The 7,389-nt window shown below is 41.3% G+C and overlaps 1 pseudogene; it reads left to right on the top strand.

The window, feature by feature from the left end:
• Positions 1-1,668: 1,668 nt before the first annotated feature.
• LOC101670874 lies at positions 1,669-2,613 on the top strand (annotated as a pseudogene).
• Positions 2,614-7,389: the final 4,776 nt, after the last annotated feature.

Here is a 7,389-nt window from a genome sequence, read left to right as displayed (position 1 = left end):
AATACTCATGAATTTCTGGCTATTCTGCTTACTGGTTGTATAACCTTGGACAAATTATGAGACACCCCTGTTGTTTTAGTTACTCTGTTTTTATATGTTCGCTACAATAAGTAAATAAGATGAGATATGTATATATACTTAACAGAAGGACCAGTGTCATATTATTGAAGAAATGAATGTTTAACTTTAAGTATTATTGTTAAATTTGTGTTGGGCAATGTATATCAGTATATATCTCAGTATATATTGTTTTATTTTTTGATTCAGTATACCCCTTTTGAAAATCCATGCTGAGGAAAACCTTAAGATATAAAAAATTGATTTACATGGAGGCACCTGGGTGGCTCAGTGGGTTAAGTCTCTGCCTTTGACTCAGTTCATGATATCAGGTTCCTGGGATGGAGCCCTGCACTAGGCTCTCTGCTTAGCAGGGAACCATCTTCCCCCACTGCCTGCCTGCCTGCTCTTTGCCTACTTGTGATCTCTGTCAAATAAGTAAATAAAATCTTTTGAAAAAATGATTTACATGAAGATATTCATATAATGGTAGCTGTGAAAATAGTGGCCTCGAAAATTAGTAAAAATATAGAGATACCACATTATATATAATGAAAAAAAGAATATAATAATATTTATACAGTGAGATCAACAACTACATAGACAAATAAACATACATTGGTGAATAATACAGAAGTCAAAATAATGAACATAAAGCAGCATTTCCTTTCTGATTATCTATTTCAACTGGGTAAAGTCTTGTAATATCAAGTAATTTATATTTTGTATACACCAATTCAAATTTATCTGAGAGTAATAAAAAAATCCATTTGGGGATTGGTATATATTTGTCTAAGTCAGTTGGATAATAAACAGAAAAGGGTAACAAAATATCATTACCAAATATTAAGAAAGTTAAAGTTGAGAGACAAAAGTTCTGACTTAAAACTTAATCATACAATTATTAATATTAAATAAAAGACAAGTGCATAAGAAGGTCTATTGTTGTGTGCTTTGGAACCACGTATGCAGGACTACTCAGGTTCCTGGAAAAATAAATAAAAGAATTAGAAATTGGAATTCATTTGATATGTAAATAAAAGAACTAATCAATTAAATCATTTTATTTAACTGAGACATGTGTTCATATGCATGAACAACTATTTTTAAACTGAAAAACAGAATGAAGTGAAGAATGGTAAATAAATAAAATATTATATATCGTTAACAATGAGATTAAGGATATAAGGCTACCCCTGAAGAATGAAAATAAGATTAAGAATTGATCCACAGGCTAATTTGAAGGAGATCAATGAGTGTCCTTATTTTCACTTAAATTTTGTTGTATTAATGCAAATAATTTAGCTAGAGGATTTATTTCTCTATTTTGCATGTACATTAAATTTTTCAAGGCTGTGATGTACACCTGAAGCATCCTACAAAGATCACAGGTTCCTGTATACAGTTGCAACCAGACTGCATATTTTATAAGCTGTTCCTGACCTGATGATTCAGCTACCTGGGATGTCTTTCTTCCTACTTGTATTTTTGTAAATCATTTGAACACTAATGGTTGATTTTACATGAATATGGTAGAATTTGCTCACCATTCTGAATAGCCTATAACTTTCTCAGCATCTCTCCCACCCAAAGGGCTTCTGAAGTGCCACCATGGTGGTCTGGAATAACAGTGGTACTATGGAACCCACCTTTCTCTTAGAGGGTTTCCATGGACTGAAGTCTGTTCATGCTTGGTTCCCAATTCCATTTTGTCTTGCATACCTGGGGGCCTTCCTAGGCAACATCACTATCCTCTCTGTTATCTGGAATGAGTCTTCACTCCACCAGTCCATTTTTATCTGCTGTCCATCCTGGCAATATCTGACCAGAGCATGTCCATGTCTACACTCCCCACGATATTGACCGTGTTATGGTGGGAAGCCCAGGAAATCAAAGTAGGAGCCTAATTCACTCAGCTCTTCTTCATCCACACCTTCACGTTCCTGGAATCTTCAGTGCTGCTGGCCATGGCCTTTGACCAATTCATGGCTATATGTCATCCACTGCACTACTCAGGCATCCTCACCAATGATGTGATTGGTAAGACTGGTTGGACCACTTGTTACAAAGTTCAGGAGTCATGATGCCCACTCTCATATTATTAAGGCGTTATCATTATTGCCACACTAATGTCCTCAGCCACCCCTTTCGCCTGCATCAGGATATTCTGAAATTATCCTGCTTGATGCCAGTGTTAACAACATCTATGGGTTGTATGTGGTCATTATCACACTGGACACCCACTCAGTCCTCATCCTCCTCTCCTATGTCCTAATTCTCCTTGCTGTGCTGAGCATTGCATCTCGTGAAGAGCGACTAAAGGCACTCAACACTTGTTTTTCCCATGTATGTGTGGTGCTTATCTTCTTTGTACCTCTAATAGGGGTATGCATGGTCCATCACATTAGGAAACATCTGCCTCCCATAGTCCTCACTCTCGTGGTGGTCATTTACCTGCTTCTTCCACCAGTACTTAATCCCATCATCTATAGTGTCAGGGCCAAGTAGGTTCATCTTCAAATTTTCTACATGTTTAGGCAAAGCCTGAGTCTTTAGAAATCCCATGGCATTGGTCTGGAGGAAAATTTTCTCCATCAGATTCTTAATGGTGCAACTTTCTAGATAGGTGGTTTTAGAGAATTCTCTAAATCTCTTTCATTTCTAAGTTTCTTGTTTGTAAATTTGAAATTTTATCATTGCTCTGATGATGGCTCTGCATTATGTGAACATCATGTGAATAATTCGTTATGAGGATTTTAATATAACAAAGTAATCTTTTTAATGACATATTGTATTGTTTTGAAAAACAATAATACAATTGAAATCTCTTAATAATTCAAAGACCCAAATAAGGTTATCTGTGATCCACACACAAGAGCCCAGTGCCAGAATGTTGTGGAAAAAGTTTTTCAAGAAAGTAGGCTTGTCCTGTAGTGGTCCTGAAATTTTGAGGACCTTGCCAAACCCTGTCTTCTCTCTGTCAAATATCATCCCTATAACTGACTTCTTAAACTTTTCCTTTTCCACTTATCTGCACGTCCTCTTCATTCACTCCTTTGTACATCTATTAGAAATCATAATCACTTGTCGGTGTTGAGACAAACACCGAGGTCATGATTGCTCAACCACAGTCAACATATAGTAAGTGGGACAACAGAACCAGGAGTGTATTCACCACATTGAGATCAAGAAGATGATTCCAAATATGGAATGTAGATGGTTGTGGAGAAAGTTCACCCATACAATCAGGTTATAACTTGGCCAAAAACAATTAAGCAATCAAACATTAAATACAAGACAATTGATTTCTGTTTATTGCCATGATGGAGTAACAAGGATCAGATTTATTCCTTCACCTTCTACAACTGAATAACAGTCAGAAAGTTTATAAAATAATAGTTCTCAAAACTGGATAAAAAGGAAACAAAGGAAGTGATTTCTAAGAAAAGGAAAAAACATGAGCCCAAAGACTGACCTGACCTTACTTATTTACTGGCAATTTATCAAGTCACAGAGAGGGGCAGAGAACCCAAACAGAGTGTGATGTTCTCCCTGAATGACAAGGTCGAACACCAGGCAAGGAGAGGTGTGCAGAGACAGACAAATGACCTCAGGACATTCCTCAGAAGCCTTCAGTTGTGTACTGGTCAGTGTATGTCTGTGAAGAAACTACCATGTCAAGGAAAGAACCACCAGAAAGGAGCAGAGGGAGCAGAGATAAGACCTGAGACCAGTCATATCTGAGGTCTTATATGTGAATGAGAGGAGTTCCTATGCTTACAGACAGTGTGGAGAATGTTAGGGTCCATGATCAAAGGAACGAGACCAACACAAAGTGAAAGTCAAGCAAAGCTTTATTTTGTGCCAAGCATCGAAAATCAAACTGACTGGTCGGGGCCGTCTCTTACAAAGAGGTGACAACGACCAGGACACTGACCCCGACAACGCCGCTCCTGACTCCACTTTCCCACGGTGCTGCTCCTGATAACTACCCTTCCTGATGACTCCCCTACCCAGTGACGACCCTTCCTGATGACCATGATGACCATGGCGCTCCCCATAACCATGACGCTCCCGACGACTACACTTTCGAGCCTCACAGACTAACTTTCATAGAGGTAGGGTTGAGCCCAGCCCACACACAGGTGGCCAATGAGATTGCAATACACAGGGAAAACTGCACAGTCATGCTAGGTCGGCAATATGGGTGACCAATTGAATTTCAATTTACTATAGTAAATATATGTGTGCCCCACTGATTGGATATCTCCATCTGTCCTGGCCTGCCCCTATATCCGGGGTTTGCAAGTAAGTTCCTCTGGGAGGGGCAGGGTCAATCCAAGTTTACAAAGAAATGTCTCCCTCTGGCTAACCAGGCCCTTACATTCCCTCCTTTTCTTTGGAAATTAGCCAAATCCTTGACTTTTCAGCCAGTTTTATGTTCTCTTGTTGTAATGGGTTATATTGAGCATGTAAGAATAACATTTTATCGCTCTAATTTTCTCTTGTACAAATGACATTAGGGCGTTTATAATGCAGGGACCAAAAAGTAACAGTAGTGCACAGTTGGCTGATGAGTTAGCCATTCACCGCTTTCTATAACCTTTTCCATTTTTCCTAATTCCATTCATCTAATTTCCCACCTATATTTTCTGACTTATGAGGTGACTCAGAAGCTCCCACACAAACAGATAACAATAGGAACAACAATGACTCTTTTGAGTCTTAGCTTTAGTCCTCGGTCAGCGGGGTCCATTGGCTGCGGCTTCCATCTCTGGGGGGTGTCCTTGTCCTCAGCTCGTTTGACATGACCTGTGTGAATCCAGGCCCTGATGTCTTCTACTTTTATTGCCATGGGGGTGGTCAGGATGACAGTAAATGGTCCCTTCCAGAGAGGCTCCAAGTTTCCCACTTGATGGCAATGTATCCAAACCAAGTCCCCAGGTTGGTAAGGATGTGGTTCCATCTTTGTCTCCATCTCCGTCTCATGTTTGGTGGAAAAAGTCTCTATGCAGCCTGAAAAGGTATCTACAAAAACTAACATATACTTGTGCCCATATTTTCTGGGTTTCATTTCTGTAAAATCTATTTCCCAATAAATTCCTGGTTTCTTACCTCTTTCTTTTTTCCCTCTTCCCATTTGAGTTCTTCCCACAGTAACTGCCTGGCATTGAGCACATATATCAACTGCATCCTGAACCATACGCCCTAATTTAGAAACCTGGAACTGCTTGCTTATAAGCTCCTTGAGTTTGTGTGTCCCCAAATGAGTAGCCTGATGTATCTGGTCTACTAACTTTTTACCTAGTCTTCGAGAAAGAATTATTTTTCCTGCTTTAGTCTTAGCCCAGTCCCCTTCATAGTCTAACTTAGCCCATTTTTATAAACACTTTAAATCTTCCTCTGAATAGTCCGGTTTTTCTGGGAGTGTAGCCAGGAGTGGAACCAGCTCTGCTTTTTGCGCCAAGGTTCTCTGTGGCAGGTCTGCCATCCAGAGTTCCTGCTCAGGGGAAACCACCACAGCCCACACATACCTCTTTCCATTGACCATGTAGCTACTCCCGTCTGTGAACTGAGTCATCTCTGCAACTAGAAGGGGAATGTCTCTGAGATCCGGCCTTACTCCTGTTGCTTGGGTTAGGACCTCCCCGCAGTCATGTAGGTGGTCAGCTAGCTCCTCTGGCAGCAACGTGGCTGGATTTAGCACCACTGGGGCTGAAGGTCACTCTTGGTTCATTGAGGAGGAGGGCCTGATACCCCGTCACTCGAGTGTCCATCATCCATCAGTCTGGTGGAGTCTGGAGAAGGCCCTCAATAGCGTGCATGGTGTTCAAGATGAGATTTTGACTCAAAGTCAATTTACTTGCATCCTTTACCAAGAGGGCCGTGGCAGCAATTATGCTGAGGAAAGCAGGGAACCGAGGTGCTATTGGATCTAATTTTTTGCTAAGATAGGCTACTGGCCTTTGCCAAGGCCCCAGAGTCTGAGTCAAAACTCCTTTTGCCACCCTTGCTTTTTTATCCACATAGAAGTGGAAGGGCTTCTGGGATGACTAATGCTGGGGCACTCAGGAAGGCTGTTTGTAATTCCCGAAATGCTCCTTTGGCATCAGCTGTCCATTCTATCATAGTGAACCCCCCTTTTGCCAGTTTGTAGAGAGGTCAGGCAATCTCCACAAACTGTGGTATCCACAGCCTACAGTAGCCCACCATCCCAAGAAACTCCCTTGAGAGTTTGTCGGGATGTAGTAAGGTGGAGATATCAGGTGATCACCTGTTTCCTGGACTCAGACCATGAATGCACTCCCTCATGGAGATCAAAGCCTAGATAAGTGGTTTGGCTCTGACAGAGTTGTGCTTTCTTTGCTGACACCCGATACCCTTTTTCCTGCAGAGTCTGTAAGAGCTCTCGTCCCCCACAAACATGACTCATAGTCCTCAGTGGCTATTAGCAAGTCATCAACATACTGTCTGTGACAGTATGTACTGTCATACTGTACAGGTTCTGTACTCATGCAAATTCTTGTGGAGGGCCTCATCGAAGATAGTGGGTGAATTCTTGAACCCTTGGGGAAGTCTTGTCCAGGTGAGCTGGCCTTGGAATACTTCCTGTGTGTTGGACCACTCAAAAGCAAAGAGGGGCTAAGACCCTCCTGCTAAAGATATGCAGAAAAATGCATCTTTCTGTGCCATTTGCCCCTTGTACCCAGAGTTCCTCTCTAGATAGTTTTCCCATAGGTTTAAGTAATGATGAAAATTGGGTTCCCATGTCCACCAAAATATCAATTGATTTCCCCTCCACTTCAATTTTTACCCGAGGTTTGGGGAGGAGCTCTGAACCATGGCCCCTTTAGTCTCTGGTGGCCAGCATTGCCGTCTTCCTTTTGGGGCATTCCCTGGCCCAATATCCTTTTTCCTTACAGTAAGCACACTGATCTGGATCTAAGTCTTCCCACCTGCCTTCTCTGTGCTTAGGCTTTTCCTTCTATTTACCATCCCCTACCTGTCTCCTGTAATGCCAAAACCTTCCTCCTATGCATTCCTGTTGTTAAACAAGTTTTCTGCTATTTCCACTAACTCAGTCAGATTCTTCCCTTCAAATCCTTCAATTTTCTGAAGTTTCCTTCTTATATCTGGGGCTGACTAACTGGCAAAAGCAATATTCATTGCCCTCTGATTTTCAGGTGCCTCAGGGTCGATCAGGCTATACACTTTAAAGGCTCCAATAAGCCTTTCTAGGAAAGGCTTACTGAGGAGACTCATTCTTACCTTGAGTCACTGTACTAATTCTGGTTTAGTCCGAGTGCACTTTTACTTCTGGAAATTCTTACC

This window comes from Mustela putorius, unplaced genomic scaffold, assembly GCF_011764305.1.
Source record: "Mustela putorius furo isolate JIRA1106 unplaced genomic scaffold, ASM1176430v1.1 tig00003987_pilon_pilon_pilon, whole genome shotgun sequence".
NCBI classification, from domain to species: Eukaryota; Metazoa; Chordata; class Mammalia; order Carnivora; family Mustelidae; genus Mustela; species Mustela putorius.
The sequence above is the reverse complement of the archived record's forward strand: the minus strand, read 5'-3'. Positions and strand labels throughout refer to the sequence as shown.